This window comes from Lycorma delicatula, chromosome 10 (assembly GCF_047948215.1).
Source record: "Lycorma delicatula isolate Av1 chromosome 10, ASM4794821v1, whole genome shotgun sequence".
In the NCBI taxonomy this organism is placed as follows: domain Eukaryota; kingdom Metazoa; phylum Arthropoda; class Insecta; order Hemiptera; family Fulgoridae; genus Lycorma; species Lycorma delicatula.
In genome coordinates, this window is record NC_134464.1 from 1,121,549 (window position 1) to 1,137,358 (window position 15,810).

Sequence of the window (15,810 nt, forward strand, 5' to 3'; positions counted from 1 at the left end):
TTTATGGATGCTGAAGTTCTTTTCAAAGATCTGGAAGAGTGCACTGGTATCATTAGTTTTCAAAAATGATGATTTACATGATATAAGAAATTATAAACCTATGTCAGAGCTCAATTGAGTCTTTGAAAAAGTTGTTTACATAAACTTTTATGAGACTTTATGCAATTTTATTGATTCGTACTGTAGTTTCATGGTCTGAAGAGCTACAGTTACAGACCTGAATGAAATGATCTCATTTGTGGCCTCCAAAATTGAGAAGAGAGGTTAGGTTGATGTTATATATTTTGATTTTAGGAAAGTGTTTGACATACTGCAGCACAGCATACTGTTGAGTAAGTTGGTCATGAACACAATCACTGATTGTATGTTAATATGGTTCCATATACTGACCTAACTAATCTATGGCAAGGTGGTTGGGAAAGTTTCTAAATGTTATTTGGCTACTTCTGGGGTTTCACAAGGTTCAAGTTCTTGCACTTTTATTTAATATCATTGGAAAAGATAGTCAGTCTAATATCTTACTGTTTGCTAATGGTCTGAAACTTCTTATAAAAGTAAACTTAGACCATTATTTTGTTGTGCTGCAGAACGATACTGGCAAGATACATAGATGGTTTATTACAAATCATAAGCCATTAAGTCTAGACAAGAGTAAAGTTATAATCTTTTCTTAAAAAATTGTGGTAATTATGTGTCAGTATATCTCTCATGAAATTATATGTTGTGAGGAGGTAGTATTTGACTTAGGTGTAAACTATGTGCAATTCTTTACAAATTGTGTTAATAAGATTTCTATCAAACCCAGGCTAGTGTTTTGGTTTAGTCACCACTTCTAGTCAGAAAATATCATCTTGGAGCTACCCCTAAACATTGTTTATCTAGTACTTGAATTTATCTCTGTATCTATGATTCGGAATTACAAGAAATATGAAACCAGCAATAATAACTGAAGTTATTATTGGACTGAAGTCCAATTGAAGTTCTATTCAAAAGCATTTGTTAATATACTCTATTTAATTAACAGTTTATGAAGATATGATTGAATTACAAAACTTTTGCAAGCTTAGAATTCTAAATCGTTGTACATAGTAAGCAAGGGTACAAAGAAATTTAATATTAAAAATGAGAAATTCAATTTGACAAAATACAAAAAAAATTAATAAATAAACTTTATTTATGGCTGGAGGGTGCAATAAAAGTAAGTTTGCTTAACTAATTACAGCATTTAATTATTAGGTAATTACGTTAATAAAGAGAACACATACGATTTTACACCTTTACTTAAGGTCTATAAATGTTAAAAATCACCGATTTTGAGATTTTAAACATTTATAGAAGTTGTTAAGTCCTTTCTTAACAGTTATTTTATTTTTATGTAGTAATCTATCAAAATACATCCCAGTTATTTTGGGATGATAGATCGATATATATATATATCCTTATAGCTAGGGTTTTAAGGGACTTTTTCATCCACAAAATTTCATGAGATCGTGTGAGCTCTGGCTTGTTTTGATTTTAGCACAGTATTTACGCGTATTGAAAACTATTGCATCTGTCTGAGAATGTAAGGTTTTAAAAGGTTAGTTGTAAAGATATTTTGTTAACAATTTTAAGGTTAAAATTGCTTACAATTTTATTTTATTATTTTTTTTTAAATAAATTATTCGATAATTTATCATTAGAGTTTTATTGGGTACGTAAACTTAAATTGTGTCTTGCGTTGTAGTAATATTTTTATATTTTTTTAAGAATTACATCATTTCGTTGTTAGATCGACTAACAAAGTGTAAATTAAGTTATGCGAAGGAATCGCTAATAAACTGATCTGTAAACTGTAACTTGTGTTTGGCTTTGAGATTTATGGAGTGTGGAGCCCGTATAATTGTTTTTATTACGATTTGTTAAAATTATTATGTAGTTACCTTTGCTAAAGTTCCTATTATGCACACAATAATTTCTTGAATTTGAAGTAATGGTTTTTCATTCGAAAATTTTCAAATGAGTGATTCTGGAAGTGTGGGATTCAATTTTAAGCAGGATATATAATGATGCAAGGAACAAAAGGAGGATATCTCCATCAACAATATTATTGGAATATATGGTAGTAAAACTATTACAATTTTTAAAAGGGTTTATCTAAAAAGTTACTTTAAGTGGAATTGGATTGCTTACAGGATTAAGCAAGCAATAATCCTGTAACCTTTCACTTGTACTTGGCGACAGGGTGAATAGTTTTACAACTTTCTAACAAGTAAAGTTAGTATTACTTGACAGAAGGTATGCAAATTTTTCCTTTTTCTGCTTTGTTTTAGATTTTCAAAATGTCTCGACGAAGAAATCGTCATGGTATTTCTATTTTACTCCTTTGGCATCGGCTGACCAGCTTTATATTTGGAGTCATTGTTGGCTGTGTTGCTTTATACTATTACACATTTTTTTGAACAACATTGTAAGTAATAAATATATTGTGTAAAAGTAATATCTTTCTCAAAAAGTCTATTTTAAATTTATAGCATTTATAATGTATCAGATAAATTTTTTGGTATATATATTGATATATTTATTACAGTTCAGGTAAAAATAAAAATCTGCGTGCTTTTTTTACTTCCCTGGGCATAAATCATTTTAATGATTCCTCTGTGTAGAAGTTTTTTTTACTTTAATAATATTGTAATGTTTCTTTCACTATATTGCCAGCGAACATATTCCTCTGAGATGTTCTTATTTTAACAAACCAAATAGTGAAACTCAGAGGGGGAAAGAAAGGACAGGAATGTTTGGTGGATGAGTTATGGTTTTCCACTAGTATAATTTCAAAGAGAGGCATTGGTTTGTGAAATGTAAGCATATGTCTTCTTGAATGCAAACAACCAATTATTAATTTATTTTAATATGTTATCATTAGATTGAGGTAAATGTTTACAGTTTCCCTCCTGCCTCTAAACTCTTTGTTATTAAGGTATATTAATTTAAACTTAGTATGAAGAACAAAAGAATGTTTGTTTTAAGTCAGAAACTCAAAAATATAATTAATCTTAAAAGTATTCTCAGAAGATTCTGAATTATCTGTCTGTTGGAGGCTTTTGTTTGTCTGCTACTGTTGGTCAGAACTGAGCTGCCAATTGTTTTAAACAGGACATGGATCTGCAATCTGTAGTTCAGATTGAGTCTATGGAACATGAATTTGATCAGATCGCCAAATAAATAAATGGTGCTTTTGGTTAGATACATTTACATGAACTTCATGCCATATTCTTTCTATCACTTGCATTTGAGCCCCGGTGTCTGAATTAACAAAGTGGTTAACTGTTAAGCACGGGAGCAGAAAATGTTCAGACCCCTGAAATTTTCCCCAAACACAATTTTTTTGGTCAGAAATTTCTCCAAAACTTTGTTACATTTTACCGACCAATTTATTGTATGTGATCAGTTATAAAAAGAGAAGTAATAAAAATACATGGGTTGCAGACATTCAATTTATTCAAAAAATATAGAAATACTAGCTTGATCTTTAGTTCTTGATTTTTCATTTGGGTGTTATTTACTAAATGATTTCCAAGTTTATCGCATCTACTGTGTCAGTCACAAAGTGCACAATTTACATCTTTCTTACTTTTAAATGTCAATATAGTTAATTAATGTACAATTATGATATTTTATACTTACTATACTGTATATTGTGTATATCAATTAACACTATTAAAAGTTACGTAACTAGTTTACTATTAAAAGAAAACAATACGCTTGCAGGTGGCCAACTAATGAAAACAAAGAAGCACTATTGCCTACCCAAAAGCAACTAAATGAATAGTGCAGTAGAGAGGAGACGAGACACTCACGCTTGCAAACACTGGTGACCACAATGCAATGCTAGCGCATTACGTCATTATTTACCATCGGCTGTGAAATTACGTAACTAATTATATAAATCTCTGCTATTATATAAAACAAAGACACTAGGTGATCAGATTAACTAGGGATCAAAATAAATAACAGGTAATGTTATTTATTTTGACCTTTGAAAAAATTAAGTTATGTATGTAGTTAGATTGACTCTCCGATAATGAAAGTCAGTCTGACTTAAATGTTGAATATTGTTACTGTAAACATAGAAGAATACTATGTTAATTTTATTAGTTCATTTATATGGTTCATCAAATGTAAGTTGATAAATTTATTTATTAATATTATTAAATTAGTATGAGTTACCTATGATTGTTAAAGATTAAAATTTTAAAGATATATTTTTTATCTTACTTGATACATCTGTTATTAAAGACATAGAATTATAAGTATGTTATGAATATTTCTTATGTTAATGTTGTAATTTAAATAAATATATATATATATATATATATATATATATATATATATATATATATATATATGTTGTTATTTTGTATTCAGTTATTAATCTTATTTGATGTCTATGAAAAATATTTATTTTAATTTACCAAAAGTTAGAGTTTTTTGAAAGTAATTTTGAGAATATTCTGCTATTTAATGATTTATCATTTTCTTCATTGTTCGCCGAGAACATGTAGATATAAATATTTACATATTAAAAAACAAAATAAAAAAAACTAATTTTATTAAAGTTTTTTAAGTTTTAAGAGTTCAAGAAGTTCAACACTGAGTAATCCAGCTTGTAAGTCATAATAAAAAAAAAAAAAACTACTTGGTAGTTAATTTATTAATATTAATGATAATCAGTCACATATATAGTGGTTATTATATTTTAAAGATATACTTTTTAAAACTATAATGTACTTAAATTTTTTTCTCCTTCTGGTAAGTAAATGCCAATGTCCAATTCAGCAACCCTAATTTCTTTTATTTTCTTTTTATGATAATAAATAAATTTTGTGGCAGATGATTACCCAAATCAGAACATATATATATTTGCTCTAGAAGGTGCACATCTTCTAGTGCAAATGAGACAGCTTGCATGGTAGGTGAAATTTTCTTCCCCACAATTGCCTGTTGCATACCTGTAAAAATATATAGCAAATAATAAATATCCATAATGTTTTTCTTTTCATCTAATTATTAGATGATTTAAGCAAACATGTGGCCCATAGATAATTAAGAAATTGAGGTTGTCTACACATCTTGCGAAGTTGTTGAATTTTTGGGTCTTAGAAGAAAAGTAAAATTGTTTCTCTATAAAGATAAGTTAAGGAGAGCAATTAACAATGAAAAAGGATGAGCCGGCCAACATTTTAAATATATTAAATCATTCATGAACAGTTCAAGTTGTTTGTCCTATTACAGGAAATACTATTTTTATGGATGCTGAAGTTCTTTTCAAAGATCTGGAAGAGTGCACTGGTATCATTAGTTTTCAAAAATGATGATTTACATGATATAAGAAATTATAAACCTATGTCAGAGCTCAATTGAGTCTTTGAAAAAGTTGTTTACATAAACTTTTATGAGACTTTATGCAATTTTATTGATTCGTACTGTAGTTTCATGGTCTGAAGAGCTACAGTTACAGACCTGAATGAAATGATCTCATTTGTGGCCTCCAAAATTGAGAAGAGAGGTTAGGTTGATGTTATATATTTTGATTTTAGGAAAGTGTTTGACATACTGCAGCACAGCATACTGTTGAGTAAGTTGGTCATGAACACAATCACTGATTGTATGTTAATATGGTTCCATATACTGACCTAACTAATCTATGGCAAGGTGGTTGGGAAAGTTTCTAAATGTTATTTGGCTACTTCTGGGGTTTCACAAGGTTCAAGTTCTTGCACTTTTATTTAATATCATTGGAAAAGATAGTCAGTCTAATATCTTACTGTTTGCTAATGGTCTGAAACTTCTTATAAAAGTAAACTTAGACCATTATTTTGTTGTGCTGCAGAACGATACTGGCAAGATACATAGATGGTTTATTACAAATCATAAGCCATTAAGTCTAGACAAGAGTAAAGTTATAATCTTTTCTTAAAAAATTGTGGTAATTATGTGTCAGTATATCTCTCATGAAATTATATGTTGTGAGGAGGTAGTATTTGACTTAGGTGTAAACTATGTGCAATTCTTTACAAATTGTGTTAATAAGATTTCTATCAAACCCAGGCTAGTGTTTTGGTTTAGTCACCACTTCTAGTCAGAAAATATCATCTTGGAGCTACCCCTAAACATTGTTTATCTAGTACTTGAATTTATCTCTGTATCTATGATTCGGAATTACAAGAAATATGAAACCAGCAATAATAACTGAAGTTATTATTGGACTGAAGTCCAATTGAAGTTCTATTCAAAAGCATTTGTTAATATACTCTATTTAATTAACAGTTTATGAAGATATGATTGAATTACAAAACTTTTGCAAGCTTAGAATTCTAAATCGTTGTACATAGTAAGCAAGGGTACAAAGAAATTTAATATTAAAAATGAGAAATTCAATTTGACAAAATACAAAAAAAATTAATAAATAAACTTTATTTATGGCTGGAGGGTGCAATAAAAGTAAGTTTGCTTAACTAATTACAGCATTTAATTATTAGGTAATTACGTTAATAAAGAGAACACATACGATTTTACACCTTTACTTAAGGTCTATAAATGTTAAAAATCACCGATTTTGAGATTTTAAACATTTATAGAAGTTGTTAAGTCCTTTCTTAACAGTTATTTTATTTTTATGTAGTAATCTATCAAAATACATCCCAGTTATTTTGGGATGATAGATCGATATATATATATATCCTTATAGCTAGGGTTTTAAGGGACTTTTTCATCCACAAAATTTCATGAGATCGTGTGAGCTCTGGCTTGTTTTGATTTTAGCACAGTATTTACGCGTATTGAAAACTATTGCATCTGTCTGAGAATGTAAGGTTTTAAAAGGTTAGTTGTAAAGATATTTTGTTAACAATTTTAAGGTTAAAATTGCTTACAATTTTATTTTATTATTTTTTTTTAAATAAATTATTCGATAATTTATCATTAGAGTTTTATTGGGTACGTAAACTTAAATTGTGTCTTGCGTTGTAGTAATATTTTTATATTTTTTTAAGAATTACATCATTTCGTTGTTAGATCGACTAACAAAGTGTAAATTAAGTTATGCGAAGGAATCGCTAATAAACTGATCTGTAAACTGTAACTTGTGTTTGGCTTTGAGATTTATGGAGTGTGGAGCCCGTATAATTGTTTTTATTACGATTTGTTAAAATTATTATGTAGTTACCTTTGCTAAAGTTCCTATTATGCACACAATAATTTCTTGAATTTGAAGTAATGGTTTTTCATTCGAAAATTTTCAAATGAGTGATTCTGGAAGTGTGGGATTCAATTTTAAGCAGGATATATAATGATGCAAGGAACAAAAGGAGGATATCTCCATCAACAATATTATTGGAATATATGGTAGTAAAACTATTACAATTTTTAAAAGGGTTTATCTAAAAAGTTACTTTAAGTGGAATTGGATTGCTTACAGGATTAAGCAAGCAATAATCCTGTAACCTTTCACTTGTACTTGGCGACAGGGTGAATAGTTTTACAACTTTCTAACAAGTAAAGTTAGTATTACTTGACAGAAGGTATGCAAATTTTTCCTTTTTCTGCTTTGTTTTAGATTTTCAAAATGTCTCGACGAAGAAATCGTCATGGTATTTCTATTTTACTCCTTTGGCATCGGCTGACCAGCTTTATATTTGGAGTCATTGTTGGCTGTGTTGCTTTATACTATTACACATTTTTTTGAACAACATTGTAAGTAATAAATATATTGTGTAAAAGTAATATCTTTCTCAAAAAGTCTATTTTAAATTTATAGCATTTATAATGTATCAGATAAATTTTTTGGTATATATATTGATATATTTATTACAGTTCAGGTAAAAATAAAAATCTGCGTGCTTTTTTTACTTCCCTGGGCATAAATCATTTTAATGATTCCTCTGTGTAGAAGTTTTTTTTACTTTAATAATATTGTAATGTTTCTTTCACTATATTGCCAGCGAACATATTCCTCTGAGATGTTCTTATTTTAACAAACCAAATAGTGAAACTCAGAGGGGGAAAGAAAGGACAGGAATGTTTGGTGGATGAGTTATGGTTTTCCACTAGTATAATTTCAAAGAGAGGCATTGGTTTGTGAAATGTAAGCATATGTCTTCTTGAATGCAAACAACCAATTATTAATTTATTTTAATATGTTATCATTAGATTGAGGTAAATGTTTACAGTTTCCCTCCTGCCTCTAAACTCTTTGTTATTAAGGTATATTAATTTAAACTTAGTATGAAGAACAAAAGAATGTTTGTTTTAAGTCAGAAACTCAAAAATATAATTAATCTTAAAAGTATTCTCAGAAGATTCTGAATTATCTGTCTGTTGGAGGCTTTTGTTTGTCTGCTACTGTTGGTCAGAACTGAGCTGCCAATTGTTTTAAACAGGACATGGATCTGCAATCTGTAGTTCAGATTGAGTCTATGGAACATGAATTTGATCAGATCGCCAAATAAATAAATGGTGCTTTTGGTTAGATACATTTACATGAACTTCATGCCATATTCTTTCTATCACTTGCATTTGAGCCCCGGTGTCTGAATTAACAAAGTGGTTAACTGTTAAGCACGGGAGCAGAAAATGTTCAGACCCCTGAAATTTTCCCCAAACACAATTTTTTTGGTCAGAAATTTCTCCAAAACTTTGTTACATTTTACCGACCAATTTATTGTATGTGATCAGTTATAAAAAGAGAAGTAATAAAAATACATGGGTTGCAGACATTCAATTTATTCAAAAAATATAGAAATACTAGCTTGATCTTTAGTTCTTGATTTTTCATTTGGGTGTTATTTACTAAATGATTTCCAAGTTTATCGCATCTACTGTGTCAGTCACAAAGTGCACAATTTACATCTTTCTTACTTTTAAATGTCAATATAGTTAATTAATGTACAATTATGATATTTTATACTTACTATACTGTATATTGTGTATATCAATTAACACTATTAAAAGTTACGTAACTAGTTTACTATTAAAAGAAAACAATACGCTTGCAGGTGGCCAACTAATGAAAACAAAGAAGCACTATTGCCTACCCAAAAGCAACTAAATGAATAGTGCAGTAGAGAGGAGACGAGACACTCACGCTTGCAAACACTGGTGACCACAATGCAATGCTAGCGCATTACGTCATTATTTACCATCGGCTGTGAAATTACGTAACTAATTATATAAATCTCTGCTATTATATAAAACAAAGACACTAGGTGATCAGATTAACTAGGGATCAAAATAAATAACAGGTAATGTTATTTATTTTGACCTTTGAAAAAATTAAGTTATGTATGTAGTTAGATTGACTCTCCGATAATGAAAGTCAGTCTGACTTAAATGTTGAATATTGTTACTGTAAACATAGAAGAATACTATGTTAATTTTATTAGTTCATTTATATGGTTCATCAAATGTAAGTTGATAAATTTATTTATTAATATTATTAAATTAGTATGAGTTACCTATGATTGTTAAAGATTAAAATTTTAAAGATATATTTTTTATCTTACTTGATACATCTGTTATTAAAGACATAGAATTATAAGTATGTTATGAATATTTCTTATGTTAATGTTGTAATTTAAATAAATATATATATATATATATATATGTTGTTATTTTGTATTCAGTTATTAATCTTATTTGATGTCTATGAAAAATATTTATTTTAATTTACCAAAAGTTAGAGTTTTTTGAAAGTAATTTTGAGAATATTCTGCTATTTAATGATTTATCATTTTCTTCATTGTTCGCCGAGAACATGTAGATATAAATATTTACATATTAAAAAACAAAATAAAAAAAACTAATTTTATTAAAGTTTTTTAAGTTTTAAGAGTTCAAGAAGTTCAACACTGAGTAATCCAGCTTGTAAGTCATAATAAAAAAAAAAAAAACTACTTGGTAGTTAATTTATTAATATTAATGATAATCAGTCACATATATAGTGGTTATTATATTTTAAAGATATACTTTTTAAAACTATAATGTACTTAAATTTTTTTCTCCTTCTGGTAAGTAAATGCCAATGTCCAATTCAGCAACCCTAATTTCTTTTATTTTCTTTTTATGATAATAAATAAATTTTGTGGCAGATGATTACCCAAATCAGAACATATATATATTTGCTCTAGAAGGTGCACATCTTCTAGTGCAAATGAGACAGCTTGCATGGTAGGTGAAATTTTCTTCCCCACAATTGCCTGTTGCATACCTGTAAAAATATATAGCAAATAATAAATATCCATAATGTTTTTCTTTTCATCTAATTATTAGATGATTTAAGCAAACATGTGGCCCATAGATAATTAAGAAATTGAGGTTGTCTACACATCTTGCGAAGTTGTTGAATTTTTGGGTCTTAGAAGAAAAGTAAAATTGTTTCTCTATAAAGATAAGTTAAGGAGAGCAATTAACAATGAAAAAGGATGAGCCGGCCAACATTTTAAATATATTAAATCATTCATGAACAGTTCAAGTTGTTTGTCCTATTACAGGAAATACTATTTTTATGGATGCTGAAGTTCTTTTCAAAGATCTGGAAGAGTGCACTGGTATCATTAGTTTTCAAAAATGATGATTTACATGATATAAGAAATTATAAACCTATGTCAGAGCTCAATTGAGTCTTTGAAAAAGTTGTTTACATAAACTTTTATGAGACTTTATGCAATTTTATTGATTCGTACTGTAGTTTCATGGTCTGAAGAGCTACAGTTACAGACCTGAATGAAATGATCTCATTTGTGGCCTCCAAAATTGAGAAGAGAGGTTAGGTTGATGTTATATATTTTGATTTTAGGAAAGTGTTTGACATACTGCAGCACAGCATACTGTTGAGTAAGTTGGTCATGAACACAATCACTGATTGTATGTTAATATGGTTCCATATACTGACCTAACTAATCTATGGCAAGGTGGTTGGGAAAGTTTCTAAATGTTATTTGGCTACTTCTGGGGTTTCACAAGGTTCAAGTTCTTGCACTTTTATTTAATATCATTGGAAAAGATAGTCAGTCTAATATCTTACTGTTTGCTAATGGTCTGAAACTTCTTATAAAAGTAAACTTAGACCATTATTTTGTTGTGCTGCAGAACGATACTGGCAAGATACATAGATGGTTTATTACAAATCATAAGCCATTAAGTCTAGACAAGAGTAAAGTTATAATCTTTTCTTAAAAAATTGTGGTAATTATGTGTCAGTATATCTCTCATGAAATTATATGTTGTGAGGAGGTAGTATTTGACTTAGGTGTAAACTATGTGCAATTCTTTACAAATTGTGTTAATAAGATTTCTATCAAACCCAGGCTAGTGTTTTGGTTTAGTCACCACTTCTAGTCAGAAAATATCATCTTGGAGCTACCCCTAAACATTGTTTATCTAGTACTTGAATTTATCTCTGTATCTATGATTCGGAATTACAAGAAATATGAAACCAGCAATAATAACTGAAGTTATTATTGGACTGAAGTCCAATTGAAGTTCTATTCAAAAGCATTTGTTAATATACTCTATTTAATTAACAGTTTATGAAGATATGATTGAATTACAAAACTTTTGCAAGCTTAGAATTCTAAATCGTTGTACATAGTAAGCAAGGGTACAAAGAAATTTAATATTAAAAATGAGAAATTCAATTTGACAAAATACAAAAAAAATTAATAAATAAACTTTATTTATGGCTGGAGGGTGCAATAAAAGTAAGTTTGCTTAACTAATTACAGCATTTAATTATTAGGTAATTACGTTAATAAAGAGAACACATACGATTTTACACCTTTACTTAAGGTCTATAAATGTTAAAAATCACCGATTTTGAGATTTTAAACATTTATAGAAGTTGTTAAGTCCTTTCTTAACAGTTATTTTATTTTTATGTAGTAATCTATCAAAATACATCCCAGTTATTTTGGGATGATAGATCGATATATATATATATCCTTATAGCTAGGGTTTTAAGGGACTTTTTCATCCACAAAATTTCATGAGATCGTGTGAGCTCTGGCTTGTTTTGATTTTAGCACAGTATTTACGCGTATTGAAAACTATTGCATCTGTCTGAGAATGTAAGGTTTTAAAAGGTTAGTTGTAAAGATATTTTGTTAACAATTTTAAGGTTAAAATTGCTTACAATTTTATTTTATTATTTTTTTTTAAATAAATTATTCGATAATTTATCATTAGAGTTTTATTGGGTACGTAAACTTAAATTGTGTCTTGCGTTGTAGTAATATTTTTATATTTTTTTAAGAATTACATCATTTCGTTGTTAGATCGACTAACAAAGTGTAAATTAAGTTATGCGAAGGAATCGCTAATAAACTGATCTGTAAACTGTAACTTGTGTTTGGCTTTGAGATTTATGGAGTGTGGAGCCCGTATAATTGTTTTTATTACGATTTGTTAAAATTATTATGTAGTTACCTTTGCTAAAGTTCCTATTATGCACACAATAATTTCTTGAATTTGAAGTAATGGTTTTTCATTCGAAAATTTTCAAATGAGTGATTCTGGAAGTGTGGGATTCAATTTTAAGCAGGATATATAATGATGCAAGGAACAAAAGGAGGATATCTCCATCAACAATATTATTGGAATATATGGTAGTAAAACTATTACAATTTTTAAAAGGGTTTATCTAAAAAGTTACTTTAAGTGGAATTGGATTGCTTACAGGATTAAGCAAGCAATAATCCTGTAACCTTTCACTTGTACTTGGCGACAGGGTGAATAGTTTTACAACTTTCTAACAAGTAAAGTTAGTATTACTTGACAGAAGGTATGCAAATTTTTCCTTTTTCTGCTTTGTTTTAGATTTTCAAAATGTCTCGACGAAGAAATCGTCATGGTATTTCTATTTTACTCCTTTGGCATCGGCTGACCAGCTTTATATTTGGAGTCATTGTTGGCTGTGTTGTTTTATACTATTACACATTTTTTTGAACAACATTGTAAGTAATAAATATATTGTGTAAAAGTAATATCTTTCTCAAAAAGTCTATTTTAAATTTATAGCATTTATAATGTATCAGATAAATTTTTTGGTATATATATTGATATATTTATTACAGTTCAGGTAAAAATAAAAATCTGCGTGCTTTTTTTACTTCCCTGGGCATAAATAATTTTAATGATTCCTCTGTGTAGAAGTTTTTTTTACTTTAATAATATTGTAATGTTTCTTTCACTATATTGCCAGCGAACATATTCCTCTGAGATGTTCTTATTTTAACAAACCAAATAGTGAAACTCAGAGGGGGAAAGAAAGGACAGGAATGTTTGGTGGATGAGTTATGGTTTTCCACTAGTATAATTTCAAAGAGAGGCATTGGTTTGTGAAATGTAAGCATATGTCTTCTTGAATGCAAACAACCAATTATTAATTTATTTTAATATGTTATCATTAGATTGAGGTAAATGTTTACAGTTTCCCTCCTGCCTCTAAACTCTTTGTTATTAAGGTATATTAATTTAAACTTAGTATGAAGAACAAAAGAATGTTTGTTTTAAGTCAGAAACTCAAAAATATAATTAATCTTAAAAGTATTCTCAGAAGATTCTGAATTATCTGTCTGTTGGAGGCTTTTGTTTGTCTGCTACTGTTGGTCAGAACTGAGCTGCCAATTGTTTTAAACAGGACATGGATTTGCAATCTGTAGTTCAGATTGAGTCTATGGAACATGAATTTGATCAGATCGCCAAATAAATAAATGGTGCTTTTGGTTAGATACATTTACATGAACTTCATGCCATATTCTTTCTATCACTTGCATTTGAGCCCCGGTGTCTGAATTAACAAAGTGGTTAACTGTTAAGCACGGGAGCAGAAAATGTTCAGACCCCTGAAATTTTCCCCAAACACAATTTTTTTGGTCAGAAATTTCTCCAAAACTTTGTTACATTTTACCGACCAATTTATTGTATGTGATCAGTTATAAAAAGAGAAGTAATAAAAATACATGGGTTGCAGACATTCAATTTATTCAAAAAATATAGAAATACTAGCTTGATCTTTAGTTCTTGATTTTTCATTTGGGTGTTATTTACTAAATGATTTCCAAGTTTATCGCATCTACTGTGTCAGTCACAAAGTGCACAATTTACATCTTTCTTACTTTTAAATGTCAATATAGTTAATTAATGTACAATTATGATATTTTATACTTACTATACTGTATATTGTGTATATCAATTAACACTATTAAAAGTTACGTAACTAGTTTACTATTAAAAGAAAACAATACGCTTGCAGGTGGCCAACTAATGAAAACAAAGAAGCACTATTGCCTACCCAAAAGCAACTAAATGAATAGTGCAGTAGAGAGGAGACGAGACACTCACGCTTGCAAACACTGGTGACCACAATGCAATGCTAGCGCATTACGTCATTATTTACCATCGGCTGTGAAATTACGTAACTAATTATATAAATCTCTGCTATTATATAAAACAAAGACACTAGGTGATCAGATTAACTAGGGATCAAAATAAATAACAGGTAATGTTATTTATTTTGACCTTTGAAAAAATTAAGTTATGTATGTAGTTAGATTGACTCTCCGATAATGAAAGTCAGTCTGACTTAAATGTTGAATATTGTTACTGTAAACATAGAAGAATACTATGTTAATTTTATTAGTTCATTTATATGGTTCATCAAATGTAAGTTGATAAATTTATTTATTAATATTATTAAATTAGTATGAGTTACCTATGATTGTTAAAGATTAAAATTTTAAAGATATATTTTTTATTTTACTTGATACATCTGTTATTAAAGACATAGAATTATAAGTATGTTATGAATATTTCTTATGTTAATGTTGTAATTTAAATAAATATATATATATATATATATATATATATATATATATATATATATATGTTGTTATTTTGTATTCAGTTATTAATCTTATTTGATGTCTATGAAAAATATTTATTTTAATTTACCAAAAGTTAGAGTTTTTTGAAAGTAATTTTGAGAATATTCTGCTATTTAATGATTTATCATTTTCTTCATTGTTCGCCGAGAACATGTAGATATAAATATTTACATATTAAAAAACAAAATAAAAAAAACTAATTTTATTAAAGTTTTTTAAGTTTTAAGAGTTCAAGAAGTTCAACACTGAGTAATCCAGCTTGTAAGTCATAATAAAAAAAAAAAAAACTACTTGGTAGTTAATTTATTAATATTAATGATAATCAGTCACATATATAGTGGTTATTATATTTTAAAGATATACTTTTTAAAACTATAATGTACTTAAATTTTTTTCTCCTTCTGGTAAGTAAATGCCAATGTCCAATTCAGCAACCCTAATTTCTTTTATTTTCTTTTTATGATAATAAATAAATTTTGTGGCAGATGATTACCCAAATCAGAACATATATATATTTGCTCTAGAAGGTGCACATCTTCTAGTGCAAATGAGACAGCTTGCATGGTAGGTGAAATTTTCTTCCCCACAATTGCCTGTTGCATACCTGTAAAAATATATAGCAAATAATAAATATCCATAATGTTTTTCTTTTCATCTAATTATTAGATGATTTAAGCAAACATGTGGCCCATAGATAATTAAGAAATTGAGGTTGTCTACACATCTTGCGAAGTTGTTGAATTTTTGGGTCTTAGAAGAAAAGTAAAATTGTTTCTCTATAAAGATAAGTTAAGGAGAGCAATTAACAATGAAAAAGGATGAGCCGGCCAACATTTTAAATATATTAAATCATTCATGAACAGTTCAAGTTGTTTGTCCTATTACAGGA